Source organism: Ambystoma mexicanum, chromosome 1p, assembly GCF_040938575.1.
Source record: "Ambystoma mexicanum isolate Mex_15411 chromosome 1p, UKY_AmexF1_1, whole genome shotgun sequence".
In the NCBI taxonomy this organism is placed as follows: domain Eukaryota; kingdom Metazoa; phylum Chordata; class Amphibia; order Caudata; family Ambystomatidae; genus Ambystoma; species Ambystoma mexicanum.
In genome coordinates this window covers 558531973-558544740 of record NC_090921.1, presented here as the reverse complement: position 1 = coordinate 558544740, position 12768 = coordinate 558531973, and positions in this window count along the sequence as shown.

Sequence of the window (12768 nt, the reverse complement as noted above, 5' to 3'; positions counted from 1 at the left end):
CTCCTACTGCGCTCAGAAACTGTGAATTATGGGTATTGCATGATTCTACAGACATTGTTGTTTATCTGTGTACTATGGGAAGTGGGAGTGGGTGGGAGGGAGGTTTGGAGGGGTGTGAGCGGGGTGGACTGGCAGGGTTCAGTTTGTTATTAATCAAAATGCCACTAAAAACATGTTTAAAAAAAGGTGCATTACACAGCAGACTTTCTGGGAATATTTGTGTAAAAGGCCAACAATTTGGGTAAAAGGGTGTAGGGTAAATGATGTTAATGTTAATGTTAAAGGACACTTGTACTGCGCTCTATCACCACCGATGTGGTCCCCTGGCGCTCTGGCGGCTCTGAAAAAGGGGAGCAGAGGGGGTGGGTTAGTGGGAATAAGCTGGAAAAGTGCAAGAGAGCAGTGATGTGCTGTTGGCAGCCTCAGCCCGGTGGGTCCGTTGGCTGGGCTTGGGGTGTTTTATGGTCCGTAGTCGTCGTGTGCTGATGTGCAAGCCTATGTGTGGTTTGTTTTGTTGTTGCATTGTTGTGAAGTTTGTGCGGATTGCTGCGTTTTAGGCTTGTGGTTGTGTTTGGTTATAGTTTGAGAGGTGTATGCAGAGAGATGGAATTGTTGGTTGATTAGTTGGCATTGCTGTCCTTGTAATTGTGGGATTCCATCTAGGTGCGGTACATGCTAACAGTCACATTTCTATCTAGATTCAATACAAGCTAGGTTCATAATTCTAAGTGTGGTGCATGCTAAGAATCACATTTCTGTCTAGATGCGACGCGAGCTAAAGTTCAGAATTCCGTACTAGTGTGGCACATGCTAACAGTCACATTTCTATCTAGATGCGACGCAAGCTAAAGTTCAGAATTCCGTACTAGTGTGGCATATGCTTACAGTCACATTTCTATCTAGATGCGACGTGAGCTAAAGTTCAGAATTCCGTACTAGTGTGGCACATGCTAACAGTCACATTTCTATCTAGATGCGATGCGAGCTAAAGACGCAAGCTAAAGACGCGAGCTAAATTATGAAAAAAGTACAATAGATGCAAGTCACCAAAAGTGCACAGAGCATTTCCCAATGCATTATTATGCCGGTCCATGCAATATATGCCAGTATAAAAAACATCTGTATGCTGGCTGTGCCCATACATTTCCATGCTGGCTCCACCAACATATGCTAGTATTCCCATATAAGCTAAAACTAGCAGGGCCCAAACTTCATCCAAAGAGGAAATTAAACCTGAGAAAGAAAGCAAGGATAATCTGGAAAAAGCTACCAAGGAGCAAAAGAAAGAGGGTACAACTATTGATTCCAAAAAGCGGGAAGAAGGAAAGCGGAGAAGTATGTGGAAAAATTACTTAACTGAAACGATAATTATTCCTACCTCTATAGTAAAGGGTATGGAACATTACCATGGTATGTTTGATATTTGTATACTGCCTACTATCATTGTTATGGCTTCAAAGCACTGTGGGGTGCATAGTCCTTCGGAAGACCACCTCTGAAAACAAGCTTTTATTTCTATGAATAGCAATTTTAAAGTTGCTATTCAGTTGCCAACTGAGATTACTAGTTTAAAGACATTATAAAAGCCATGCAAAGCATCTTGTTCAGGCGCAGAGGACTGTTAAGTTAGTGGCTGTGACAGCTGCACCACATATTTAGTGCAAAACTGGTGGGTATTATGAAATAATGTTCCAACTCAGAAGGCAACTATGTTGAGAGCACTGCTATTTATGTGTAGAACACACCACACTGACAATGCAGTCCCATGCAACAGATGTGTGCACAACCGTCTGAGGGCTGTATTTTTGCACAACCGTCTGATGGATGTTTAATCTAATGGTGGAACAGTGTTGCCCAAAAGGAAAGACTAGACTGTTTAATGGCAAGCCTGTAGCAGAGCAGGAAGGCTTAACTTGAGGGTCTACTGGCCCCGACAGACGGCACACAAGAACACCCCACTATACTGAAAATATACACTTAACACATACAGTATTTGATTGGGAGTGTGGGGGTGGGAAGCGAAGTACTGAAGTTACACAGAACAAATCGAGCAGTGAGGATGAAAGAGTAATTGGCCGGTAAAGTCTATACCTAGAGGTTGTTAATCCAAATTGTTACTATACTATTAAAGCTGAATTTTCTCTTCTCCTTATAGAAGACTTTCTTATTTAATCTTCTTTTTACTTCTTGGTCCTTCCTTGAAAGAATTGTCCTTCCTATAGTTTAAAACCTTTGTCAGTCTCTTGAGGTTTTTATTTTACAACTGTAGTTGCTTAACACTACAACGCTAATCTCTTAAATGTAAACAGTCTTCTCAGAATTACATTTAAAAACTAATTTGTTTATGTCTTGGTGTACACTGGTATGAACCTTTTTGCTGCTATGCAGAATTAACCTTATGAGATGAAGCGTTACTAGTTGCAGCTTAACTAGTGTGTGAATATTTAAATGACAAGAATTCAGAACTTATTCAAAAGCAGGAGCACAACAGCGTGTTACTGTTGGACTCCTAAACTCGGTTGAAATTGCACGTGCTCGAGTTTCTTGCTAAGTTCTTTAATTTTGCCGAGTGCTGGAAAATAGTCATGAACAAAGCTTCCCAGACGCGTCGCAGTATACACCAACTCCGAATCCCTCTGGCTCGCAAATGCTGCCCTCCATCTCTGAGCACAAAGGAACTCCACTCTTCAGTCACTCGAGCACTGGTTTTCACTGACACGTTCCAACCCCTTACGAACTGAAAAGATGGTTAATGTACTTTTTGATGCTGCAACACTCGCGTGCATATCTCTCTCTCTCTCGTAGACCCGTTCAAACCACTGCTGAATTAAGTACTACGTCTTGTATTATAACTTCCTAAAATTCTGAACGCTTCATTACTTAACTTTTACTGAAAATATTTACTCCTTGGCTGGACTAAGTTTTAGAAATACTTCAGCTTCCAAATTAAAGTTAGTTTCTCAAATTCCACTTTCTTCAAAATGTAAATATGAGCCGTCCCACAGAGTGCTGATGGGGCCTGAAAACTGGAGTTTGTCTCTAGGTTTGCAATCTATGAAAGACAGTTTAGAACCCTTGTTAGGAATCAAACTAACCTCAGTATCTTATCAGTAGAAACCTTAATTATGCCTTCCATCTTGCCATGGACAAGGCACTTTTTCCTATAAATGGTGATTAAGAAAAAAGAAAGGGAAACTTATGCCTGCCTAACTAAATAAAATATAAATGCCTATATATACATATAAGTAACTAGCACCCTGACATCGATGTTCCTCTTCAGCCGTTTCCAGCTCCTGTCCTAAGACTTCCGCAGTTGGACTCGACGGCTAGCTGATGCTTTCATAATCAGGCTTTGGCCATTTCACAGTAGGGAGACTGGGGGTGGGGCTGCTTTTCTTGACATTCTCCATTTCAGAATGTCTTTTCGTATTCCCTTTTCTTTTCCTCCTGTCTTTTTCTCCATTTAATAATGGAGGCTACTCTATTGAAACTTTGCCCTTCCCAATCTCGATGTGATCTTGTAGCCTTCTTATTTTCAAAATAAAATTCATGTATGCTTAACCCCCCAGAGCCAGGTGAGTGCAACCGCCTACATTTAACCTCCTATTCCACCCATCTGGTGGTTTCCGTGGTCCCCCTGCCCCCTCGATAGCCCATCCGCCTCCCTCTCCCTCCCCGCATCCATTTCCTTATTCCCCGGCCCTCCCCGCCTCCCGCTCCCGCCCACCCCCTCCCATTGGTCAATCCAACCCACGCTCGGAGCCTAACGACTCGCGTGCCTGCCCCGGCTCCCTTAACCCCCCAGAGCCAGGTGAGTGCAACCGCCTACATTTAACCTCCTATTCCACCCATCTGGTGGTTTCCGTGGTCCCCCTGCCCCCTCGATAGCCCATCCGCCTCCCTCTCCCTCTCCGCATCCATTTCCTTATTCCCCGGCCCTCCCCGCCTCCCGCTCCCGCCCACCCCCTCCCACTGGTCACATCAAGGGGACTTCCATTCATAGCCAATCTCCCCAGGGCAGCCCCTGCGGCTAAGGACCCCAAGGCCAAGGGCGGCTCCAACAGAGACGGCTCCAAGATGTGTCTGCAGGTGTCAGCAGGGGAAGCCAATGAAGCCAGCAACTAACATACACCACCAAAACCGTGAGTGTGGTATGGGTGGGGGAGTAGAGCAATCACTCCACTCCAGAAAGCCCATGCCACTCTATTTTACCTCCAAATAACATAGACTGCCATAATGTTAGCATGTCCACTCTTAGATGGAATTGTGAATGTTAGCATGTTCAACCCTAGACGGAATTGTGAAAGTTAGCATGTCCACCCCTAGACGGAATTGTGAAAGTTAGCATGTCCACTCTTAGATGGAACTGTTAAAGTTAGCATGCCCACCCTTAGATAGAACTGTGAAAGTTAGCATGTCCACTCTTAGATGGAATTGGGAATGTTAGCATGTCCAACCCTAGACGGAATTGTGAAAGTTAGCATGTCCACCCCTAGACGGAATTGTGAAAGTTAGCATGCCCACCCTTAGATAGAACTGTGAATGTTAGCATGTCCACTCTTAGATGGAACTGTTAAAGTTAGCATGCCCACCCTTAGATAGAACTGTGAAAGTTAGCATGTCCACTCTTAGATGGAATTGTGAATGTTAGCATGTCCAACCCTAGACGGAATTGTGAAAGTTAGCATGTCCACTCTTAGATGGAATTATGAATGTTAGCATGCCCACCCTTAGATAGAACTGTGAAAGTTAGCATGTCCACTCTTAGATGGAATTGTGAATGTTAGCATGTCCAACCCTAGACGGAATTGTGAAAGTTAGCATGTCCACTCTTAGATGGAACTGTTAAAGTTAGCATGTCCAACCCTAGACGGAATTGTGAAAGTTAGCATGTCCACCCCTAGACAGAATTGTGAAAGTTAGCATGCCTCACACTTAGATAGAAATGTGAAAGTTAGCATGTCCACCCCTAGACGGAATTGTGAAAGTTAGCATGCCTCACACTTAGATAGAAATGTGAAAGTTAGCATGTCCACTCTTAGATGGAATTGTGAAAGTTAGCATGTCCACTCCTAGACGGAATTGTGAAAGTTAGCATGTCCACTCTTGGACGGAACTATGAAGGTTAGCATGCCCACACTTGGATGGAATTGTGAATGTTAGCATGCCCACCCTTAGATGGAACTATGAAGGTTAGCATGTCCACTCTTGGACGGAATTGTGAAAGTTAGCATGTCCACTCCTAGACCGAATTGTGAAAGTTAGCATGCCCATACTTGAATAGAACTGTGAAGGTTGGCATGTCCACTCTTAGATAGAATTGTGAATGTTAGCATGCCCTCACTTGATGGGACTGTGAAGGTTGGCATGTCCACTCTTGGATGGAATTGTGAACGTTGGCATGTCCACTCTTGGATGGAATTGTGAAAGTTAAGCATGTCCACTCTTAGATGGAATTGTGAATATTGGCCTGCATCGCATCTAGATGGAACTGCGAAGGTTAACATGTGAAAGTTGCATTTAGAAAGTGTGCCCTACAGCCTCTCCATCAAGCAATAGCCTCTCCGTGAATTTTAGAAATGTGCCCAATAGCTTCTCTGGTAAATTGAATTTAGAAGTGTGCCCAAGATCCTCTGTGAAAGCTTCATTTAGAAGTGTGCCCAATAGCCTCTCCGTGAATTTTAGAAATGTGCCCAATAGCCTCTCTGGTAAATTGAATTTAGAAGTGTGCCCAAGATCCTCTGTGAAAGTTGCATTTAGAAGTGTGCCCAATAGCCACTCTGTGAAAATTGCATTTAGAAGTGTGCCCAATAGACACTCTGGAAAGCTGCATTTAGAAATGTACCCAATAAACACTCGGGAAAGTTGCATTTAGAAGTGTGCCCAATAACCTCGCTGTGAATTTAGTAGTGTTCCCAATAACCACTCTGTGAAAGTTGCATTTAGAAGTGTGCCCAATAACCCCTCTGTGAAATTTAGAGATGTACCCATTAGCCTCCATGAGAGCTACATTTAGAAGTGTGCCCAATAGCCACTCTGTGAAAATTGCATTTAGAAGTGTGCCCAATAGACATTCTGGAAAGTTGCATTTGAAATGTACCCAATAGACTCCCTGGAAAGTTGCATTTAGAAGTGTGCCCAATAACCCCCCTGTGAAATTTAGAAGTGTACCCATTAGCCTCTGCGAGAGTTACATTTAGAAGTGTGCCCAATAGCCACTCTATGAAGATTGCATTTAGAAGTGTGCCCAATAACCCTCTGTGAAATTTAGAAGTGTACCCATTAGCCTCTGTAAGAGTTACATTTAGAAGTGTGCCCAATAGCATGGTAAATTGTATTTAGAAGTGTTCCCAATAGCCTTGCTGGAAAATTGAATTTAGAAGTATTCCCAATAGCCTCGCTGAAAATGGATCTTAATAGTGCGCCCAGTAGCCTCTCTGTGGAAAACTGAATTTAGGTATGGGCCCAATATCCTCTGTGAAAGCTGCATTTGAAGTGTGCCCATTAGCCACGCTGTGAAAGCTGCATTTAGAAGTGCTACCAATAGCATCTGTGAAAGTTGATTATAGAAGTGTATCCAATAGACACTCTGGAAAGTTGCATTTAGAAGTTCGCCCAATAACCTCTCTGGAAAATTGAATTTAGAAATGTGCCCAGTAGACGCTGTGCGAAAATTGCATTTAGAAGTGTACCCAATAACTTCTGCGAGAGTTACACATAGAAGTGTGCCCAGTAGCCTCGCTGATAAATTGAATTTAGAAATGTTCCCAATAGCCTCTGTATGGAAAATTGTACTTAAGTTTGCCTAGTTGCCTCTCTGTGGAAAATAGAACTTAGAAGTTCGCCCAGTACCCTATCTGGGAAAGTTGCATTTAGAAGTTTGCACACTGAAAGAGCATATAACCATTCATACCACACCCCACGCTTACTCTCTCCTTTACATCACCACTCAACTAGAACACAGAGATACTATGACACCATTCGGTATAACTGTTCTCATACGAACATCCGCCGCTTGCTCCACATCATTCTATGTAAACACTGCTGATCTCACACCCTCAGCCAGGCGTTTTCCCCAGGCCTAACGCAGCCACATCCGTTCCGGATTAATCCTGCCAGAACGAACACATTCTCCTGATCTCTCAACCACCACACCTACCGATAAGAATCAGCTATTACACGCGTACCGCACGAGCTGCACACATATCCGGTGCACACACGCACCTTTTTGACTCTCCCTACTCTCTCTACTGATCTGAACTTCGGTTCCCAAGGGCGTTCAACCTACCAGCGCCTTCAGACCATACCAATGGTAAATAAGGCGCTATATAAGTGCAAAATAACAATAACAACAATAACAATAACAATATAAGTCCATACTCATGTTCGCTTTAAGATGTTTTTTATAGTATCATTACTGGCACTGGGCACAAAACTGGCTCTGGCAATATATGTCAGCACTCTTATGTAAGAACATACTCCCGTTCGTTTGGCCATTAAAAGTGACATGTCACAATATGAAAACCTGTCCAAACTGGTTCCAATGTAAGCCATTCTAGACCCATAAGAACACTTATCATGCTTGACTCATCATAGATGCTCAGTTAATAAAAGGTCATGCTACAGTAAAGGATACACAGGCCGCTACACCAAAACATCAGTCTAGCGAGGTAACACTACTTATCATGATTGTTTTTTTAAAATATGCTGAGTAATAAATGGCATGCCACAGTAAGCAATGGCTAGATTGACTGTACCAAAACACCAGTTTAGCCGGGGAATGATACACATGAACTTGGCTCTGCCCAACAATACCAGTAAAACATGCAGTCAATAAATGATGTGGCAACAATTCCCCAGTAATCCTGAGTCTCCCAGGGCCTTACATACACATTCATCCCCTTTCACCCACCAGTCATTCACCCATGCATCTCCTCTCGTATTTACTCACACTGGATTCACCACACAGGCACACACCAAACCCCACCCAGAACATTCAAACACATGGTTAGCTTTAATATATTCAAGAAGGGCCAGGTCTAGACATCTATCAGCTTTGAAGAGGACCCACATATATTGGGTTAATTCAAGTGTTTAACAATCAACATAAGGGGCGTCAATACCCTGGTGAAGTGACGAATATTTACTCGGGGCCTGTAACTGTGTGCATTTGTTAAATGGAAACGGGCTGGCTGTGTTAGAATGCGGGGCATGTTTCAGGGTACATACCCCAAACAATTCACACTATGTAATGCAGAACTGGGACTTGCGGAGGCCAATCGATTCCAGTATTTCCAGGTTCAGCACTGGATACTGGCTCCTCCAAACAAGTGGATATTAGAGATTTAACGCCATTTGAAAAATGTGTCACATCCAATCCGGGTAACAAGGTTCTGATTTCAAATTTACATAAAATTATAGCCGACACTATTCCCAAAATAGCACCAAAATATAAACATCTGTGGCATCAAACACTGGGGGAAGTGCTCTTAGAGGAGGACTGGGACATGTTGTTGAAGGATATACCCAAGCTCACCCGGTCGATCCAGGTCAGAGAGTTTTCGTATAAGTTGCTGACACAATGGCATTATACACCAGCCCGTCTACACAAAATGAAACCATCTATCTCCGACTGGTGCTGGAGAGAATATGGAGAGATGGGGGACTGGGGGTATATATGGTGGTACTGCCCAGGGCTGGCGAAATATTGGGAAGAAGTCAACACCCAAATTACACAAATATTTGGTCTACGAAAGCCTAGGTCCCTGAGATCTTGTCTCTTGGCGGTTGTAGAAGCAGACCTAAGACAGAGCTCTAAGTAAACCTGTAAAAGCCCAACGGCCCGCGTAGACTTCAAGCGGCGCTGCGCCCCCCGCCCGCGCCCAGCCACACACTGCCTGATATCCTGACCGCCGGGAAGCGACACTGGGGGCGGCAGTGACACCTCCGCAACCCAGCGGAGCACCCGTGTGGACCTCACCCATTGCTGGCACAAAAGCAGTGTCGGAGCGGATACCGACAGGTGAGAGGCGGGTGGCGCGGCAACACATAGGGGGGAAAGTCAAAGTCAATGGCGCATTAAACCCAAATGGAGCGGAGGATGAAAAGAGCAGGCGCGCGGCAGGGGCCCCTGCACACAGAAGCATTCCCGACTAGGGAACACGAACGCAGCGCCACAGAGACGCTTCAGACACCACAGCCCAGGCCCCCCCTGGTGTGCGGCAGCGGAGTAATCCTACTTGGATAACCAGGCTACAGCGGACCCCTGCTCGGGAAAAGAACGCTCTTAGACAGAACATACCGCATAAGAAAGGAGCTAAAAGGGAGTCTAACGCTTCCACTCCCCCACCCGTAACCCACCCGGCCCGACTGCACTGGGTCACCTCAGCCACGCGCAAGCCCGGAACGGACATCTGGCAGAAGCCCCTGGACCCAGAGGAGCTCCCGGCTTAGGAACACAATCGCAGCGACACAAGACGCATTGTGCACCACAGCTCAGGTCCCCCCTGGCGGGTCGGGCAGTGGAGAAAGCCTGCTTGGATATCACCAAGCTGCAGTGGAACCCTGCTTGAGGGCAAATACATTCTTTGACGAAAACAAGCTGCAGAAGAAAGGAAACAAAAGGAAGTCTAACACTCCCCCACCTGAAACCCACCCGGCCCAACTCCACTGTGGCATCTCAACCGCGCACAAGCCAGCAACAGTCAGTTGGTACTCCACAGAACGGACGCAGAGGTCAGATTCATTTGCAAGCAGTGACTCAAGCATTCCCACTTGGCCCACGCACGCGGATTAAAACACAAGCTGGAAATCCCAATTTTGCTTCCAGCAGCACGAGACAAACGTTGAAGCAGAGGTTACGCCCCCATCCGGGCCAACGTGAGTAAACTGACAAATCTCAGAGAAAGCTCAACTTCGACGCGGGCCCCGCGTCCAAGACGCCCAGGTCAGAAAGCCGCCCAGAATCCCCAGCTCACCTCGCGGAGGTAGAACACTCGTAACAACCAGACATCCGTTAAAACCTAATGGACCTAAAGCAGGGATTGTTAGCTGGTAACTTCTTTGACAACATTCAATCTTGAAAGTATCACTAACCTGATTTAACAGCGACTTCCCTTGGAGGATACAAATGCTGAAATGAAAGTACCCCCAGACAGCTCTACTCCCCCCACACCGGGAACAATACAGAACCAGTGTGGGAAGGAGCAAAACCCTCAGGGAAACCCTCTGGGGAAGAAAACCCTGGACGATGTCGCTCACAGGTGAAGAGGTCTTGAGGTAGTAGAGGTCTTCGGTGTAGCTGACAAATCGTAATGGAGATGAACTCTCTACAGGAGCAGAACAGACAGATAAGTATTCAAAAGGGAAGGACAGGCTGAAAGACTCAGGAGAGGTAACAGGCTGGAACTTGCTGTAGGATTATGCTGAGGTTACAAAGAACAGTAAGGTGACTGGGGATACCAGTTTCCAATATTGTAGTCCGAGAACAGTAACATAAGCTCTCCTTTATAGAAAAAGAGGTTAAACTTCAGCCTATGGGAACAAGTAACGCGGGGAACGGGTGTTTGGGAAAACACGCTAACTTACTTTGGATGGGAAAGCAGAAAGTGATGACAGCCTGAATGGATGTTGGGAGCCATAACTTGTCGGTGAAAAACCAGACCCGGAATGTGGCCGAGATGAGAAAGGAGAGGAGAGTCTAAATGGAAGAGAGCCAATAGGTAGCAGTTAGGGAGAGCAAGAAATTCACAAGGTAAGCGAGGAATAACCTAGAAGCGAACTTACGGAGCGCCGAAATCAGCAGTAGCGACGCAGCGGGTAGCAGAACTTCCTTCACTATATGTGATCACGTGAACAGCCATCCGTGTCTCTGGGGAGCGTGCAACGTCTATCCCGTTGTCTGTAACAACGGCACGGACATCCGTGGCCATCTTGGACGTATTGGATTGTATCGCTCCGCACACACGGCGGCGCTGCCAAAGAGACCAGTGTTGCCACGGTGTAACAGGGATAGGAAACCTAGACAGCAAGATCGACTCACTTTCGTCCAAGGTTGAACGTCTGCAACATCGCCTTGATAAACATAGCGACAGGCTAGACTCCATAGAACAAAGGGTCTCTGACCTTGACGACGGCGCGTCAACACTCTCCACGAAAGTCTCCACGCAAGAGGGCCAAATGAAAACTGTTTTGGCTAAAAACGAGGACTTAGAAGGCCGATCCGGACGCAATAACATAAGGATAGTCGGTGTTAGAGAACAACAGCTTCAAAATAAAATGGAGGAGCACATCGAGAAATTATGCACTGAGCTGTTCGGCCCCGCGGCACTATCACAACTTTCTGTGGTGGAAAGAGCCCACAGGATCCCCGCCACCAGACCTATCCCGGGGACACCTCCCCGCCCAATCATAGCCAAGCTCTTAAGCTATAAGGACAGGCACACGATTCTGAGAATGGCAAGAGAGAAAGGCCAACTCCACTATGACGGGGACGACATTCAGTTTTATCCAGATTTTTCTCCATCAGTCCAAGCCCAAAGAAGGTCCTTCACCCACGTCAAACACAGACTACGTGACAACCAAATCAACTATTCGATGCTTTTCCTAGCAAAACTGCACATTCAACATGAAGGGAACGCTCATTTCTTCAACTCGTCCGAGGAAGCCACGCTGTTCCTGGACAGACAAGGATGCAAACCTGCAAGCCAAAGAGCCGGACCATCAAGAAGAGACAGGGCGGGAAGAATCCCGCCTTGACAAGCACCTGTAGAACCTGCCCAAATTCACACTGAAACACACCTTCCAAACGGACAAGTTGGGGGTTGTCCGTGTAAGGAAATTTGTTTTACTGTTGTTGTTGTTCGTGGTAAGCGCCACACGTCGCCGCCCAGACATCACCCTCCCCCGGGGCCCCGAACGCTCCTCGCACTCCTACATAATTGAAGAAGCCCCTCGGCGTCCCTGTCTATCCGCTCACCAGACTCCCACTTATGAGAAGACAAGCACTAAACACCCTTGCGGGTACCACATAAAACACCACCAAGTCAATTCAAGGTAGCATCTTGGAACATTAGAGGGGGCAATATCCCAGCTAAGACGAGAAAGATTCTGCAACTTCTCAGACGGCATAAGATCGAGGTGGCAATGTTCCAAGAGACTCACCTACTTCCTCACAACGAACACCTTTGGGCACGTAACTGGGGATGCCACTGTTACTTCTCATCTTACTCATCCTACGCCAGGGGAGTCGCAATTCTCATCCACTCATCACTATGCTTCCGCCTGATCAAAATGGAAAAGGACAATGGGGGGAGAGTACTCCTGGTACAGGGGATCGTGGGAGGAGAGGAGGTGGTATTCGTCAACTCTTATGCCCCGAACACAGACGGAGCAAACAATTTCGACTGGTTGATGGCACGTCTAGCACAAGTACGCAATGCAACCATAATCTGGGGAGGCGACCTGAATTCACACCTCGGCCCACAGAAAGACAAATCACAGCCAACAACCACACACCCATCAAGGGCCAGCTTGCATGTACAGGAGATCTGCAAAGCATTCGACCTAATGGACGTATGGAGGCATCAAAACTGGGAAAACAGTGAATATACCTACCACTCAAGTCGCCACAACACAAGCTCACGCATCGACTACTTGTTGGTCTCATCACACAGTAATTGGAAATGGGGCCGTTGTCAAATGCGTCCCAAAACCTTCTCAGACCATGCCACCGTAACACTCGAGTGCAACCTACCAGATGTCAGACCA